This window comes from Dasypus novemcinctus, chromosome 17 (assembly GCF_030445035.2).
Source record: "Dasypus novemcinctus isolate mDasNov1 chromosome 17, mDasNov1.1.hap2, whole genome shotgun sequence".
NCBI lineage: Eukaryota > Metazoa > Chordata > Mammalia > Cingulata > Dasypodidae > Dasypus > Dasypus novemcinctus.
In genome coordinates, this window is record NC_080689.1 from 28,935,336 (window position 1) to 28,954,867 (window position 19,532).

Consider the following 19,532-nt stretch of genomic DNA (forward strand, 5'->3'; position numbering starts at 1 on the left):
ACATCATTGTGCATTCATCAATTTAATCATTATTAAATAATTTTTATTATTCTAATAATAATAATAAAAAACAGAAAACAAACAAAACTCATCACCTCTCAATCTCTCTATTCTTACCCTGCCATACATAGCTGCTATTCTGTTTCTGTGTCTCTATTTATTTGTATTTATAATTTGTATAGATGGAGTCAAGTAATATGAAATACCTTGTGTCTAGTTTCTTTCCCTTAATATATTTCCTTTTCTTAACTGTACTGGAAGATTATTAATATATTACTATATACCACCGTCCATAGTTTGCTTTGGTTGTATTTTTGCCTGATATTAACATCTTATAATATTACATATATTTGTTCAGTTTCAAAGAAAAACAGTCTTATATGTGCAATATTACCCATATTCATATTCAAATGAGGTTTTACTATGTTATATAGTCCCATATTATAGTTTTTTTTTGTTTGTTTGTTTGTTTTTGTTTGTTTGTTTTTTTATTTTTTTGGAGGTACCAGGAATTGGATCCAGGACCTCATACGTGTGAAACAGGTGCTCAACCACTGACCTACACCTGCTCTGCTTATTTTATTTTATTTTATTTTTTTAAAATATTTATTTATTATTATTATTTTTTAATTACATTTAAAAAAATATATGAGGTCCCATTCAACCCCACCGCCCCCGCCCCCCACTCCCCCCACAGCAACACTCTCTCCCATCATCGTGATACATCCATTGTACCTGGTAAGTTCATCTCTGAGCATCACTGCACCCCATAGTCAATGGTCCACATCATAGCCCAGACTCTCTCACGTTCCATCCAGTGGGCCCTGGGGGGATCTACAGTGTCCCGTAATTGTCCGTGAAGCACTATCCAGGACAACTCCACGTCCCGAAAATGCCTCCACATCTCATCTCTTCCTCCCGTTCCCCACACGCAGCAGCCCCCATGGCTACCGTTCCCACACCCATTTCACATTTCCTCTGTGGACATTGGATTGGTTGTGTCCATTGCACACTTATGTCAAGTGAGGGCTTAGATTCCACATGGGTACTGGATGCACTCTTCCCCCTTCTAGTTGTAGACACTCTAGGCTCCATGTTGTGGTGGTTGACCTTCTTCAACTCCATGTTAGTTGAGTGGAGTAAGTCCAATAAGTCAAAGTGTAGGAGCTGAAGTCTGTTGAGGCTCTGGGCCTGGGTGTCATATTATCAGTCCAGAGATTCAAATCCCCTACATATATCTTAAACTCAGCACCAACTACAATTTCAATAAAGTAGCATGCAAGTCTTGTGAAAAGAGATCCCCTCTGAGTCCATTTCCATCATGCAGAAACACCAGCTCCAAAGAAGGGCCATCTGTCATGGCAGTGAACCCCTTCTGCCATGACCATAGAACCCGTGGGTCTCTTTATCCCTCAAAAGAACCAATACCTGGGGTTGTATCTACCTTATCTGTCTCTTAGACTCTGTTCAGTTGTACATAGGGGTATTCCTTCTGACAACCTCCAGACTCTTTTTTAGAGACTCACAGCCTTATAATCTCATTTCTCCTTTCCATTTCCCCCTTACATTAGGTCAAACCACTTCCCGAAGTCATGTTATTATATGTAGACAGGTATATTCTGCTGTTCCGCATTGAATCTTTAATTCAAGGTCATTTTCTAGTTGCTTCTTCAGCTGGTATGTGGTAGTGATCCCTCGGTGCCAGGGAGGCTCATCCCCGGGTGTCATGTCCCACGCTGGGGGGAATGCATCACATCTACACACTGAGTTTGGCTGTGAGAGTGGCCACATTTGAGTAACATGAAGGCTGTCAGGAGGAAACCCCCAGGCACAATGCTACTCTAGGCCTTGTTCTTATTGCAGGTGCATAGGCTCAAAAGTGTAGCCATTAGTATCAAGAGCCCACTGTTGGGCCCTCCTTCCTTCCTGGTTCTTGCCGTTGCTCCTGGAGGATTGCCGCTGCTCTCCCAGGGCCCACAACAGTGACCCCCCGGACAGGAGCCCAGCACCCCCCCAGCTGTTGTTTTTAATTGTTTCCACTATGAGTATATATAGACATTACCATATACCCTGGGCATATGCCCTGTATAACTCCCTGTCAACCATATATATCCTGTTAATAACATCCCATATCAGTATTCCTCCGCTGCCATTGTTGAACCACTCTGTGATCCAAAACTTCCCGTAAAGTGAATCCCAACATAATGTCAGCTTCAGAAGAGTCTTAGATCACCAAAATTCATATATACAATATACGGTATTTCCCCAGATCCACCATAAAACCTTTTCCCTTCCACAGCAATAATCTTTTAACTTATTCATATCATATTTCCTGAAACTGATGTACAGATTCCGAAACTATAGTTTTCAAACAAGGTAACATTTGTGCTTACTATGTGGTCCATACTTTAGGTTGTACAGTTTTCTAAATTTTTTAGTTATCCTATGTTTTGTCTTATGGTTTTCATTATTAGTCTGTCGTCCCCTATATGTTTTTGGTGTAATATTAGCTGTTTTATATTCATCCTCGTGTACTCTCACATAACTCCTCTTTTGCCCCCTTATTTACCTTTGTTCTATCCATTGCATGTCCATTTTCCCCTCCCCTTAGGGCCCACAACGCCTGCCAATCTAATGCCCTGGGAGCCGTCCTTTCTCACGAGAGATACAGTTCTCTCTATTCGACGGCATTAGTCTTCCCCAGGATATGGGTCCACCCCACCCAATGGTAGAACCCACCTTGGCAAAATGAGCCTTCAGCTATTCCCTCCGGAGTCCGTCCCGCATCAGACCATACCCCCTGAGCGTCCTAACCAGGTGACCCTCCTATTTATACTTTGATACGTTTTACTCAACATTTAGTTCTCAACGAACTTCTGGCACTCTCCCATGTTTGTATGTTGCCCCTCCCTCCCACCTATTTCTTGGACCATATTACCCCTCTTCCCATCCCCAGCCCCCCTCAAACCCAGAAAACCCCACCCGAAGGTAACCCCTTGCCCCCATTTTGTCCCTTCTTTGTGCTCATACTTACCCCCAGCTCATCACAGATTCCACCCCTACAGACATTAACTCACATCCTTCCTCCACCCCCCGATTTCCAGTAAGCCACTTTTCCAGACTCTAGCTCTCTGAGGCAGTTAACTTATTTCATATCATTGAGGTCATATAGTATTTGTCCTTCAATGCCTGGGTTGCTTCACTTAACATAAGATTCTCAAGGTTCATCCATGTTATCACGTGCGATTGTAGTGTATTGGTTCTTACAGCTGAGTAGTATTCCATTGTGTGTATATACCACATTTTATTGATCCACTCATCTGTTGATGGACTTTTGGATTGATTCCAACTTTTGGCGATGGTGAACAATGCTGCTATGAACATTGGTGTACATATATCGGTTTGGGTCCTTGTTTTCAGATCTGATGGGTATATACCCAGCAGTGGTATTGCTGGGTCATATGGCAAATCTATGGATAATTTTTTGAGAAACTGCCAAACTGTCCTCCAGAATGGTTGGATCCTTCTGCATTCCCACCAGCAATGGATGAGTGTTCCCCTTTCTTCACATCCTCTCCAGCATTTGTATTCTACTGTTTTTTTCATGGCTGCCAATCTTATGGGAGTAAGATGGTATCTCATTGTAGTTTTGATTTGCATTTCCCTGATAGCTAGGGATTTGGAGCATTTTTTCATGTGCTTTTTAGCCATTTGTATTTCTTCTTTGGAGAAGTGTCTGTTTAAATCTTTTTCCCATTTTTTAAATGGGTTGTTTATCTTTTTGTTTTCGAGATATATGAGTTCTTTATATATGCAAGTTATAAGTCTCTTATCAGATATATGGTTGCCAAATATTTTCTCCCATTGTGTGGGTTCCCTTTTTACTTTCTTGACAAACTCCTTTGAGGTGCAGAAGGCTTTAATTTTGAGGTAGTCCCATTTATCTATTTGTTCTTTTGCTGCTCGTGCTTTTGGTGTGATATTCATGAAGCCATTTCCTATTACAAGGTCCTGTAGATGTTTCCCTACACTGCTTTCTAAGGTCTTTATGGTCTTGGCTCTTATATTTAGGTCTTTGATCCATCTAGAGTTGATCTTTGTATAAGGTGTGAGATGGTAATCCTCTTTCATTCTTCTACATATGGCTATCCAGTTCTCCAGGCACCATTTGTTGAATAGGCCATTCTCTCCCAGTTGAGAGGGTTTGGTGGCTTTATCGAATATTATATGGCTATATACATGAGGTTCTATATCTGAACTTTCAATTCGATTCCATTGGTCTGTGTGTCTCTCCTTATGCCAGTACCATGCTGTTTTCACTACTGTAGCTTTGTAGTATGTTTTGAAGTCAGGAAGTGTGATTCCTCCTATTTCGTTTTTCTTTTTCAATATGTCTTTGGCTATTCGGGGCCTCTTTTTATTCCAAATAAATTTCATAGTTAGTTTTTCTAGTTCCTTAAAGAAGGCTGTGTTGATTTTTATTGGGATTGCATTGAATGTGTAGATCAGTTTTGGTAGGATAGACATCTTAATAATATTCAGTCTTCCTATCCATGAACAGGGAATATTCTTCCATTTATTTAAGTCTTCTTTGATTTCCTTGAACAATCTTGTATAGTTCTCGATGTATAAGTTTTTTACCTCTTTAGTTAAATTTATTCCTAAGTATTTGATTTTTTTATTTACTATTGTGAATGGTATTTGTTTCTTGATTTCCTCCTGATCTTGCTCATTATTGGTGTATAGAAATGCTACTGATTTTTGCGCATTGATCTTATAACCTGCGACTTTGCTAAACTCATTTATGAGTTCTAGGAGATTTGTTGAAGATCTCTCAGGGTTTTCTATATATAGGATCATGTCATCTGCAAATAATGAAATTTTGACTTCTTCCCTTCCAATTTGAATGCCTTTTATATCTGGTTCTTGTCTCAGTGCTCGAGCCAGTACTTCCAAGACAATGTTAAATAGGAGCGGAGACAATGGGCATCCTTGTCTTGTTCCTGATTTTAGAGGGAAGGATTTCAGGACTTCGCCATTGTAAACAATGTTGGCTTTAGGTTTTTCATATATACTCTTTATCATGTTCAAAAAGTTTCCTTGTATTCCGATCTTTTGGAGTGTTTTTATCAGGAAGAGGTGCTGTATTTTGTCAAATGCCTTTTCTGCATCTATAGATATAATCATGTGGTTTTTTTCTCTCAATCTGTTTATATGGTGTATTACATTGATTGATTTTCTTACGTTGAACCATCCTTGCATACCTGGGATAAATCCCACTTGGTCATGGTGTATAATTCGTTTAATGTGTTGTTGAATACGATTAGCAAGTATTTTGTTAAGTATTTTTGCGTCTAGGTTCATTAGAGAAATTGGTCTGTAATTTTCCTTTCTTGTGGTGTCTTTGTTTGGCTTTGGTATTAGGGTAATGTTGGCATCATAGAAGGAATTAGGCAGTGTTCCTTCTGTTTCGATTTTTTGGAATAGTTTCAACAGGATTGGTGTTAGTTCTTTCCGGAATGTTTTGTAGAATTCACCTGTGAAGCCGTCTGGCCCTGGGGTCCTCTTAGTTGGGAGATTTTTAATGACTGATTCTAACTCTTTGCTTGTGATTGGTTTGTTAAGATCATCAATTTCTTCTTTCGTCAGTATGGGCTGCTTATGTATTTCTAGGAATTTGTCCATTTCCTCTAAATTGTCATTTTTGTTGGAATATAGTTTTTCAAAGTATCCTCTTATGATAGTCTTTATTTCTGTGGGGTCAGTCATGATATCACCTTTCTCATTTCTTATTTTGTGTATTTGCATATTTTCTCTTTTTTTCTTTGTTAGTGTCGCTAAAGGTTTGTCAATTTTGTTGATCTTCTCAAAAAACCAGCTCTTGGTCTTGTTTATTTTTTCAAGTGCTTTCTTATTTTCTATTTCATTTAGTTCTGCTCTTATCTTTGTTATTTCCTTCCTTCTTCTTCCTGTTGGGTTACTTTGTTGTTGTTTTTCTAATTCCTTCAAATGTGCAGTTAATTCTTCAATTTCTGCTCTTTCTTCTTTTTTGATATATGAATTTATGGCTATAAATTTCCCTCTCAGTACTGCTTTTGCTGCATCCCATAAATTTTGGTATGTTGTGTTATCATTATCATTTGTTTCAAGGTAGTCATTGATTTCTTTTGAGATTTCCTCTTTGACCCACTGTTTTTCTAAGAGTGTGCTGTTTAATTTCCAAATTGTCGTCTGAAGTCTGGGTCTCTGTCCCTTGCAAATTTCCAGCTTGACTCCACTGTGGTCAGAGATATTGTTTTGTATGATTTCGATCTTTCTGAATTCATTAAGCCTTTCTTTGTGGCCTAGCATATGGTCAATCTTGGAGAATGTTCCATGTGCGCTTGAGAAAAATGTATATCCTGCTGTGTTTGGGTGTAATGATCTATATATGTCTATTAGATCCAGCTCTTCTAATATACTGTTCAAATGTTTTGTTTCTTTAGTGATTCTCTTTTGAGATGTTCTGTCCAGAGTTGATAGTGGTGTATTAAAATCCCCCACTATAATTGTAGATGCATCTATTCTTTCACTTAGTTTTTCCAGCGTTTGCCTCACATATTTAGAGGCGCCCTTGTTAGGAGCATAAATATTTATGATTGTTCGATCTTCTTGACAAATTGTCCCTTTCACTAAAATATAGTATCCTTCTTTGTCTCTCACAATTGTTTCGCATTTAAAGTCTATTTTGTCTGATATTAATATAGCTACTCCTGCCTTTTTTTGGTTGTTGTTTGCTTGTATGATTGTTTTCCAGCCATTCACTTTCAACCTCCATGAGTCTCTGGGTCTAAGATGTGTCTCTTGTAGGCAGCATATAGATGGGTCGTATTTCCTTATCCAGTGTCCCAGTCTGAATCTTTTGATAGGTGAGTTTAATCCGTTGACATTCAGTGTTATTACGTTTAGAGAGTTATTTATGGTAGCCATATTTTGGTTGGATTTGTGTTTGTTATATTTTGTTTGTATTATTTTATTTTCCCCTTCTATTTTTGTCTTTCTTGTTGCTTTTACACTCTCCTCCATCTCTGACTGTCCTGTTTTTTCCTTTCTTCCTGCAGAATTCCCTTAAGAATTTCTTGAAGGGGAGGTTTCTTGTTGATATACTCTTTCAGTTTCTGTTTATCTGTGAATATTTTGAACTCTCCATCATTTTTGAATGCTAGTTTAGCTGGATAGAGTATTCTTGTTTGGAGATTTTTTTCCTTTAGTACCTTGACTATATCATACCACTGCCTTCTTGCCTCCATCGTTTCAGATGAGAAATCAGCACTTAATCTCATGGAGTTTCCCTTGTATGTGATGGTTTTCTTTTCTCTTGCTGCTTTTAGAATTTTTTCTTTGTCTTGAGCATTGGATAATTTGACAAGTATATGTCTTGGGGTGGGCCTGTTGGGGTTTATGACCAGTGGAGTGCGCTGTGCTTCTTGGATATGTACATCTGTCTCTTTCAGTAGATTTGGGAAGTTTTCATTCATTATTTCCTGCAACACTCCTTCTGACCCCTTTCCCTTCTCTTCTCCTTCTGGAATGCCTATAATACGTATGTTTGAGCGTTTTGCATTATCATTCAGGTCCCTAAGTCCTATCTGGATTTTTTCTACCTTTTTATTGACCACTTCTACTATCTGTTTGATTTCCAATGCACTGTCTTCCACATCACTAAATCTCTGCTCTGCCTCTTCTAGTCTGCTGATATTTGCTGCAAGTGTATTTTTGATTTCTTGAATTGTGGTGTTCATTTCCATCATATCTGTTATTTTTTTGCGCATGTCTGCAATTTCCCCTCCAAGTGTTGTCTTCACGCTGTTAACCTCTTTCATTACTTCATCAAATTTGTCGGTGATAAATGTTCTGAGATCTTTCATTGCTTGTGCGAAGTCCTGCCCCCCTTCCTGATTTTCAGTTTGTTGATTGGATTCAGCCATGTTTTCCTGATTACTGGTTTGGTTTGTAGATTTTTCTTGCTGTCTTGTCAACATTTTTTCTTGACGGGTTTAATCAGTTCCTTAGCTTCTTTGTCTAGTCTTGGAGATTAATTAGCTGTTGTTTTTGCGTAAGTGTTATATCTTCTCTTTGTCACTTTGTTCTTCTTATTCCAATTTCTTATTGCTAGTTAAGCTCACTTTAAAGGAAAGTATTAGTGCTGGGGAAAGTCAATTGTGTAAGGAAGGAAAAAGTGTGAAGTAGTATTGGTGATATATGTTTACAAAGCAACAATATGAGTTCTGGGAGGATGGAGGTTAGATCATGTAAATTGTGTAGAGTTATAGTAGTAGGAAAGTACCTATAATGAGGTAGACGACTGAATATGGGAGGAATGTGGTACGTACTAAGAGGCTATTGTTTTCGTGAGAGAGGGAAAGAGAAAAGAAAGGTAATAGTTTCAGGGACGAATACCAGATGGAAAACTAAACAAAGGTATTAGAAATTAAGAGTTAGACACTTTGTGGATCAAAGAAAGGGAGATGGAATATAGGAGAGATAGCAGATGGTGGAGGATATCAAGTTGTAGGGGAAAGGGGATAGTGTAGATTGGCTAAATCTATTCACAGAGAAATGAGGCAGTGGAGGGTGAGGAAACCCAGCAAATGTGAGGTATTTCCTATAGGACCTATTGTATTGTTAAGGTAAAATAGTATAAGAAGAATATTGGGGACAAGAAAGAGAGGATTGAAAAAAAAAAAAAAGAACAACAAGAACAACAACAACAACAAAAAATAAAAAATAAAAAAATAAAAATAAAAAAAAAAAAAAACAAAGAACAGAAACCCCGCCGCCAGGCTTGGCTGGGCTCAGCTGGGCTCCGGTCCCCCGCCCGCCGCCCGCGGCTCGGCTGGGCTCGGCTGAGCTCGGCTTTCCCGCCCGCCGCCCGGCGCGGCGTGGCTGGGCTCGGCCCCCCCTCCCGCTGCGGCTCAGCCGGGCTCGGCCGGACTCGGCTTCCCCGCCCACCGCCCGCCGCCGCGGCGCAGCACGGCTCGGCTCTCCCGCCCGCCGTCCGGGCGGCACGGCTAGGCTCGGCTGGGCTTGTCTCCTTCGCCCGCCGCCCGCCGCGGCATAGCGCGGCTCGGCTCTCCCGCCCGCCACCCGCCGCGGTGCTAGCTGCCTCGGCTCCGCCTACCCAAGGAGGGAGTCCTCCACACGTAGCTGGGATCTCCGTGTATATTTCATAGATGGATCCTCTCTGTTACCTTCCCTCCAAATCGATGTCCAGACACCTCCGGACCAGGAAAAATCCCGAAACAGCCGGTCCCAAAGAGTCTCCGACGCCTCCCAGCCGATTCCCCCCAGGAGCTAGTAACCAGGAAGTTCACTCAGCCGCCATCTTGCCTCCCCCTCCTGAAAAGTCCCCCATATTATAGTTTTTAGCTTTCCTTCTAGTAATATGCATGACCTTAGACATTCCCCTTCAACCACTATCATATCAATAAAATAACACTGTCAGTTACAAACATTATGATGTATTTCTAACTTTTCTATTGATTTCCAAATAGTAACAAACAACCTTTTTACCAATTCTGCACAGATTAACCCTCAGCTTTCCATTCTCTATCCTCATTCTATTTTCTGGTGACCTTTATTCTAGTTATTAACTCCTTGAGTTTATACAATATATTTAATTCATAATAGTGGATTTATATTTTCCCTTTTGTGCCTAGATTGCTTCACTCAATATAATGCCCTCCAGGTTCATCCATGTTGTCATATGAGTCACCACTTCATTTCTTTTTACAACTGCATAATATTCCATTGTGTGTATATACCACAATTTGTTTATCTATTCATCAGTTGATGGACACCTGGGTTGTTTCCATCTTTTGGAAATTGTGAATAATGCCACTATGAACAAGGGTATGCAAATGTCTGTTCATATCACTGCTCTCAGTTCTTTTGGGTATATACCCAGTAGTAATATTGCCAGGTCATGTGGCAGATCTTCCTTAGGACTTGCCAAACAGTCCTCCACAGTGGCTATACCATTCTACATTCCCACCAACAGTGAATAATTGTTCCTATCTCTCCACATCTTCTCCAGTACTTATAGTTTTCTGTCTTTTTAGTAGTGGCCATTATAATAGGTGTGAAATGATATCTCATTGTAGCTTTGATTTGCATTTCCCTAATTGCAAGTGATGAATATTTTTCATATGTTTTTTTGTTGTTGTTGTTGTTATTGCCATTTATATTTCTTCTTTGGGCAATATCTATTCAAGTCTTTTGCCCATTTTTCATTTGGGTCATTTTTTTATTGTTGCATTGTAGTATCTCTTTATATATCATGGATATTAACTCTTATCGAATATGTGATTTCCAAATATTTTCTCCCAGTGAGTTGGCTGCCTTTTCACCCTTTTGACATAGTTCTTTGAGTTTCAAACATGTCCAATTCTGACAAGGTTCCATTTATTTATTTCTTATTTTGTTGCCTGTGCTTTGGGTATATGTTGACTAACTTTTAACTAATAAGAGTTTTAAGTAATTGTTAAAAATTTGTATTTGCCAGTTAAGGAGATTACCAGACAGTAAGAAAAACTGAGCTAATCAAGCAAGGATTTCAGTGTACATTTTTCCTTTATCAGATAAATGAACCTAAAGGAACAAGTTACAGTTAAAGTTTGAATGCTTTTTTCCACTTTTGGTTGTTGCATTCCTTTGTTGAACCTAAATCTTCACAAGCTTTTTAGCAAGTATGTGTTAAACACTTCTGTTTCATGGTCAAGACAGAATCAAGAGGCCATGTATACTGAAAACTGATTTATCTGTTTTCTTCTAATTCCATGACTTCTGCCTCATCTTGATTTATAAGCAAAACCTGAAAAACCTATAAAAATAAGTGTTTTGTGGTTTATCCAGGAATAATATAATACATATTGCTGTTATATTTGGTGAAGAAAGTCAATTTTGTACAGTATATTTCAATCCAAAAAATGTGAATTTTGTTTAAAAAGCATACTAAGTAAATTGATTTTTCTGTATTCTAGTAATATGAATAATGTAAAACAATTTCCCATTCATTTTAGCAGAATTAATCAACATTTTATAATTCAGGGATTAACAAGAATTGTACAAGTTTTATTCAAGCAATATAATACTCGAATACAAATGGGAGAAATATACCATGTTTCTTCATGGAATTAGTCAAACTTGTAAGATGTAAGTTCTCTCCAAATTTCATGTGAGTTCATATATTACTTATAAAAATATCAAATGTTTTTTTTCTTTTCAAATAAATAATTAAAAATTTAAAGTTTCACTTAGCTAAATGTGCAAGCAGAATAAGACTCTTTCTTTTGGAAATTTTTTTATTTGCCTTTTTTTTTTAAAGATACATAGATCACAAAAAAATGTTATGTTAAAAAATATAAGAGGTTCCCATATACCCCACTCCTTGCATTTGCTGAATACATTTTGGAGCACTGCTGTACCACTTGAATTATAGTTCACATTATAGTTTACACTCTTCCCCAGTACTTCCAGTGGGTTATGGCAGGATATATAGTGTCCAGCATCTGTCCCTGCCATATCATTTAGAACAACTCCAAGTTCCAAAAATAACCCCACATCACATTTCTTCTTCCCCCCCTGCCCTCAGCAACTCCCATGGCGACTGTCTCCACATCAATGATACAATTTCTTCAATTGCTAGAGAATTAAGACACTTTTTAAGAAAAATAATCAGATAAAGAACTTAATAAAATGTTTAAAAAGAACTACAATAATTAAAATAGTTTAAAACTGGTTTAAGAATGAATAGCTGTTTTAGATAAATTTTATACAATGAGAAAGAAACAAATTTATTTTGTTAGTCACTGACATTTTGACATAAGAGGGGAAAATGGAGGAGTTGATAAAGTTTCATGTCCAAATATGAAAAAATATAACAGGGAGCATGTCATGTGTGTTCATCAATTGGTTTTTTCCTTCACCAGAGGACCTAAGAGCAAACCTGAAGATTTTTACACAATGCCTAGGGTTTGGCTATCTGCATTTCATACAATCTGTAATTGTGTCCACTTCAGGCCTACCTATTTACGGTTATACTCAAGTTAGAAAATAAGAACACCCTTAGGCTCCTAGCTTAGAAATTTGTGCTATTACCAAACACAGAAATCCTCTTTGGTATTTTCTCCTCTTTTAAACCACAAGCATAAAAGATGGTAAGAGATTAATGTTTCTTACTTTGCTATAAACATTAACTTGCTGAATTATAGCACCTTTAACTTTTGAAGTTTGCTGTTCCATTGGTCACATGATAATATCCAATATAGATATAACAATATCTGTTTAGAAGTTACCTTCCTCCATATGAAAACGAAAAATTTCAGGAATGGAAGAGTTAAAACTATTCAAAATTATTTGCATCTATAGTTAGTACTGTACATGATTGGTGTATGTCCAAGAGATTTAAATCTTTGGTCCATCCATGTGCCAGTTGCGCCCTGAATTTTTGGTCCATCCATGTGCCAATTGGGCCCTGAATCTCAGCAAAGTTGCAACTCTCCAGTTCATAAGATTCACCCAGGAAAACTAACAAGGTGATTTTATGTTTCAGATTTGTTTCTGATACTCAGGTTTCCTCATGTTTACTCTCAAATAATCTTTAGGGTCATTTTCAACTTAAGAAGTCAAGAGATGCAGTCTAACATAGATTAAAATGTGGATCCACAGAGACCTTGGTTCAAATCCTGCCCTAGATACTTATTAGATAGGTGGATTTATCTAGATACTTACATTCCTGAGTTTAGATTTTTCTCATATGTAAATTTGAACTAATGATAACAGTTATGTCTAGTTATTGTGAAGAGGTAAAATATAAACTACACACAACATAACAAGAGTTTAACAGATGGTAATTGTTATTACTATTAGAAATTATACATACACACTGAATTATATTTAAACATTATTATGATCTTAATCATTATTCTATTTATATAGGTACAAAGTGTCATTGTGTAACCTAACACAATACTGACTCCAAATTCTTTTGGAACTATAGTTCTAAAATTTTAATGTGGATCAGAATTACCTGGAGAGCTTATGAAAACACAGGTGATGGGTAGCACTCTTAGAGGTTATAATCTGATAGTTATGGGATAGAGCCCAAGAACTTGTATTTTTAACAAATTCTCAGGTGTAGCTGATGTGCTTTGAGAACCACTGTTATAGCCCAGTGTTAGTGCAAGAATAACCAGGGGATTAGCTCTAGGACAAATGGGCACTTGGAGTAAAGGGTTAACTTAGCAGGGCAGAAAGGCTATTTCCAAAAGGACTGGCCCTTGATGGTTCCTAAATGAAGACCTCTGAGTTCTTTAAATCTCCTGCCTGATGAGAGTGTTTCTGAATCCCTGGGTCAGGCTGTGTTAGTTTGAACTTTGAGCAACTGGAGACTGAATAGCCAAAATCAGTCAAGCAGGTACCAGATGCCTACACAATTGAGCCCCAGTAGAAACCTTAGATACTAAGTCTTGTGTCAGTTTCCCTGGTAGGCAATACTTTTCACATACTGTCACTTTCCATTGCTGCGTCCCTGTGTGAATCTACAAGGAGGGGATTCCTGGAAAGATGTACTTAATCTCTCCTGGACTTCACCTATGCACCTTGATCAGTATCCTTTTGCTGTAATGAATCATAACTATGAATGTAACAGTTTTTAAGAGTCCTGTGAAGGTTTTGCTGGTGGCCATTGACTGTACACTTTGGATAGATTGTATGGTATGTGGTTAAATCTCAATAAAACTGCTTTAATGAAAACAGTAAAAAAAACAAATCCTTCTAAAGAATCGTCAAGCCTGAGGGTGGTGATGGAGATCACTGATACAGCACAACGAGGGTAATAATCGTGGTAAAAAGTGGACACTAAAGATTAATTTTCTAGAAATAAGGATAATCCTGAAGACTTGGGACCTCTTCTGCTCTTGTTAATTTCTTTATGTTTACAAGGTGTATTTTCCCTTAGGAACCAGTGTTGGGAGGAGGAAAAATTCTAATCATTTTTTGTCCCAAGTAATTCTTGTGCCTGCTCAAATTATGAACAAAAGGAATAGCTAAAGGAATTCTCTATGGAAGGACTATAGAAAGTTTGTCACTAATAAGTAATGTATACATGGCGGAGATGGCATTAGGAATGTTAACAGCATTTAGACAGCTCTAAGGAAAGAAATATCCATCACCTCAATCAGAATGGAGCCATATTGCTTATGAAAGCTGTACTTTGAAGTTTCAATTCAACTGAGAACCCAGATGGTTTCCACATCTATTAGCTTTTGATAACATATTTTATCTATTGAGTTCTAATTGTTCCATTTCAGACCTCCCAAAGTGGACACTATTAGAGTCATATAAACAATGGTAGATTCAGTAGTATGCAGCTAATTTCCTCTCTGTGTAGAAATATTAATCAAAGAATCAGTAAATTTATCTAAATGCAATTTAGAATGAATAATATAGGAATGGTGATAATTGCTTCACTTTAAGTGCTTAAGGAGTAAAACATAGTAAGTCTAAAATATGTTGATTTTAAAATGCATTTGTATAATTAGTCCTGTGAATAGGTGCATAGGTGAATTAGGTATATACATACTTGTATATATGCACATATGTATGTACAGAAGAAAAAAATATGAATATGAGTGTGTATACACATCAATATTTATAATAATCATAGTAAACAATTACAATGACCCATAATGTGCACTGTGGTGAGTTCTCTACAACTATTAATTCGTTTAGTCTTTGGAACAACCCTATGGGATATTACTCCTGGTATCATTTTATTGATAAAAAACTGAAGCAGAGAGAGGCATTAACTGTACCTCTCACTCCTTCAGTCTGACTACAGACCCTGTGTTCTTAACCACAACACTTAATGCTTCTATTTGCCCTGTATATACATGTATTATTTATGAAAAAATGCTAAAGAAAATATGTTTCCTAGTGTTAATAATATTCAAAACCATTGGTAATAAAAATCTCAGGAACTAAGTGCCAGAAAATTGATTTGAGAGAAAGAATTTATAAGTTCAATTTTCCTTGTAATAAATTCCACAGAAATAAAAGTCAAATTTTAGCTATTTTCATACAATTGTAAAAATCCTTTCATTAAATGCAACTCAAGTCATCCTTCAGGCTCTTTTACTATTATAATCAGAATGCTTTTTCTTTCCTTTGTGGGCAAGCCACTGTGTTCACTCTGAACGCAATTATTAGTGGCTAAAAGTTCCATGTCAATTATCTTAGCCAGAAAATGATTTTCATTCATAGGTTCAGTCCTAGATATCGGAGGGAAATACCAGAGAAAATTCCTTCAGCATCCCTGCAAAATTTGGGTCACTTCAAATATGCCAGTACTTTTTCCACTTAAAACTTTGTTCAATTAAATATTGTCATTTCAGGGTGGTGGACTTGACCCAGTGGTTAGGGCGTCTACCTACCACATGGGAGGTCCGTGGTTCAAACCCAGGGCCTCCTTGACCCATGGGGAGCTGGCCCATGCACAGTGCTGATGCATGCAAGGAGTGCCCTGCCATGCACGGGTGTCCCCTGTGTAGGGGAGCCCCACGCACAAAGAGTGCGCCCCATAAGGAGAGCCGCCCAGCGTGAAAGAAAGTGCAGCCTGCCTAAGAATGGTGTTGCACACACACGGAGAGCTGACACAACGAGATGACGCAACAAAAAGAAACACAGATTCCTGTGCCACTGACAACAGAAGCGGACAAAGAAGATGCAGCAAATAGACACAGAGAACAGACAACCGGGGTGGGGGGACAGGGGAGAGAAATAAATAAATAAATCTTTTTTAAAAAAATTGTCATTTTAAATGGAAAATATTCATAAACATGTTTATACTACTTATATATATGCCAACTAAATTTATGCTAAATACTGTTAACAATGAGCTTCCAGGCCATCTCAGGAATCCCATGTAAGTAAATTAAAGTTTTATATCATTTTATGATAACTGCTTATCTATGTACAGCTCAGATGAAAGTAGTTTCATTAGCTATTACATTTAGGACCTGAGGGAAAAAGCAGTGTTTTTTCTGTACTTAAACAAAATTCCAGTCAATCTTATTCAGAGAGAAAAAGCAAGTGTTCTGACACTTGTTCTTTTTCAAGGGAGAAAAACTTTCCTATAAATTCCTTGACTATGTGACCTATTGGCTTTTATCTTCTGCTTAATTTTCTTTCTTCTGATAGGGTTGTAAAATAGTACAAGAAAACAATCATGGCTGAGTTACAATCCATGTGTGTTAACTATCAACCCTGAAGATTATTGCCCAAATTATCATTTCAAGGCCACTTTGTCTCTTGGTGCTACAGCTGGAATCCACAAAATCCCATCCTTCAATATTGCTGGCCTGGAGTGTGGGTGAGTAGGACATGAAAGACAAGCAGAAGTCATTTTCTTTTTACTTAGTGCTCATTACTCTAAAATAATTCTGTTGAAAATGAAGATACAATTGAGTTGAAATGTTTAGGATAATGGAGTCTCTGGATGCCTATAGCTGATGTTTCTATGTATTATAAGCTACAGTAGCTAAAACAAAATAATGTAGTATTGGTGACAGAAAAACAGCCGATGAACACACTTAGTAACATGATATTTTCAGGTTTTCAAATTTGTGATGCCTCATATTTGATAGATTGTAATTTCAGCTGAACAGCAAATGCATAGAGATTAGCTAAAATATAAAATGCTAATCGAGGCCTTTATTATTTCCTGGATCGACTGCAAAACATTGTTTTAGACATCCTTTTGACTGACCCATATAGGAGAATTTATAAATTATCAATAGAGCAGGGAAAGAAAGTGAATTACACTTAAAAAAATTAGTTGAGCCTAAAATTTGGGTGTTCCTCCACTTAATAAGAACTATGAATCTCAAAAAGAGAAACAATAAGTCCATAATCACAACATAGTTCAAATTCAGGATTACTTAACCTGAATTGTTTCTACTCCACTATAAAACCGAGTGTTATTTTATTGCAAATTACTGTAGAGCTGCTCTTTGACACAATAGCAACTTTTGAGTTGTTATAATGTAAATAACTGCTTAACCTATTTAAATTTACATGTCAGTGGCATTTGTGCTCATAAATATTATAACTAGAGTGCAAATAAGCATATGTTTCTTGATATGTCTCTCTTCATTGTTTTCTGACATATCAATGCAGCCATTTGCTGAGTATTCCAGTGGGACTCCTAAAGAAAGCAAAGATCTTGAATCAACTTGGTTTTAATTATCTTGCCTTAGGAAGATAATCAATCTAATTGTCAAGAACACTACATCTTTTTATATGGTTTTTCAGCTGTTAAAGTCATCCATGACGTGACATTTTAGCAATCCAGGATGTACAATTTGACATCTTTACTCTAGTTCATCAGTTTCTCAGAAAATTACCAAAACTCACAAAGATTGTTTATTCTTTATCATCCTTTAAAACATCCATATGTAAATAAAATGTGATTCAGAAATAGTAATACAGCCCTTTCCACCGCGGCCTCTGCCCGTGCGGGTGTCCCTAGCCGAGCTCCGGACACGTACGAGGGATCAGCCATGGACTTCAGGCAGATGCAACCCCTGGATGATTCGATAGTAGAGTATCCTTGGCCTCCAAAAGAAAGGAAATTGTGGCAGGCAGGCAGTCTTCTCATGGAGTTTTCAGGTGCCTTGACCTGAGTAGGAAATCTGCTTCCATCAGAATCTCAGATGTCGGACAGACCTGACCTGTACAACAAGATACGAAATACCATGTTACATTTACTTGTACTGTCTCTTTGGGTTCCTCTCGGCTGTGACAATTTCTCAGACTTCCTTGTTTTTTATGATCTTGACAGTTTTGAAGAGTAATGGTCAGGTATTTTGCACAATGTCTAAATTGAGATCTTGTCTTTTTTTCTTGTTAGGCTGGGGTTATGGCTTGGAAAACCGACATGTAAAGTGCCATTCTCCTCACATCCTTTCAAGGGTAAATGACTTAGCATTGCTGATGCTAACGTTGATCAACCAGCTGAGGTCATGCTTGCCAGGTTTCTTTACTGTAAAGTTACTACCTCCAGCCTACCTTTCCACATTTAACGTGAAGGAAGTCACTAAACCTGTGGGGAGTTATGCTCCATTTTCTTGAAGACTATCTATTTAAATATGGTGTTATTCTGCACAAATTTGTCTTCCCCATTTTACTTATTTACTTATTTCTGTTATTATGGGCATGGATATTTAGTTTGTATTTGGGATTATCACCTATTACTACTGTATTTTGTTGCCCAAGAATTGTTCCCCTTTTGGCCATTGGGGACTCTGTTGGCTCCTGTGCCCCTCTGACATACCTTATCATTGTGAGTTGTTTTTTTGTTTTGCTTTTAAAAGTATTTCCTCATTTTATGAAACCACAAGATGCTCCAGGCTCATCTTGTCTATTTCCTGCCCCAGTCAGAATCAGCCATTTCTTCAAGGACCCTGTTTCCTTCTGCTGGAGAATTGGATAGGAAATTAATACCATTCCAACTGTGATCTTCATTGCCACTTATTATGTTCTATAAACAAATATTCATTTCAATACAATTTTTCTCTTTCTAGGACTCTTAACTACTGTTAACATTCCTACTGGAATCCTTAATTCTTAGCTTTAATATTTTTTTTGCTTATGCTTTCTGATATCATCTCCTCCTTCACTGTATTGTGCTGATCAGCCTGTCCCCACTGAGTTTCTTATTTCTTAATTTGTTTCTGTTTATGTTTCTAATAGCTTCCTCACTTGTTATAGGATATTTAATATGCATGTTTAAGACTTTATTCTATGGGCTTCATTTAACTGTGTTATCTAGAAATGGTGATTAAAACTATTGTCTTTAAAAAAAAAAGAAATAGTAATACAAAATACATGGGCATGCACCTCCTGTTCTACACTAACATAATTGGCAAAGAAAGACACGATTCACATACATTTTATTTTAGGTCAATTTACATTTTGAGCCTTAAAAATATTTATCTGGAAAATTCAAACAAAAACATTTATCAGAGAGTAAAAATAAGTATCCTTTAGAAATAGCCAGTGGTATGTTCTTAAATATTGATGGTTGCAGAAGAGAGCAGCCATTCTAAAGGAAAACGGCATCAAGCTTCTTTAAAAACACAAAGAAAGCCAAATTATAAGTATTATTCTCAGTATATGTGGTAGAAATGTTCACATTTTAGAGATACATTCTTTTTTAATGTATTTTAATTAAATTATTCATTTATATATTTAAAATTGCGATGGAATACACATGACTGTATTAGTAAGCCAAAGAGGTGCTGATGCAAAATGCCAGAAATTGGGTGGTTTTTATAAAGGGTATTTATTTGGGGTAGGAGCTTACAGACACCAGGCCATAAAGCTTAAGTTACTTCCCTCACCAAAGTTTATTTTCACATTTTGGAGCAAGATGACTGCCGATGTCTGTCAGGGTTCAGGCTTCCTGGATTCCTCTCTTTCCAGGGCTTTCT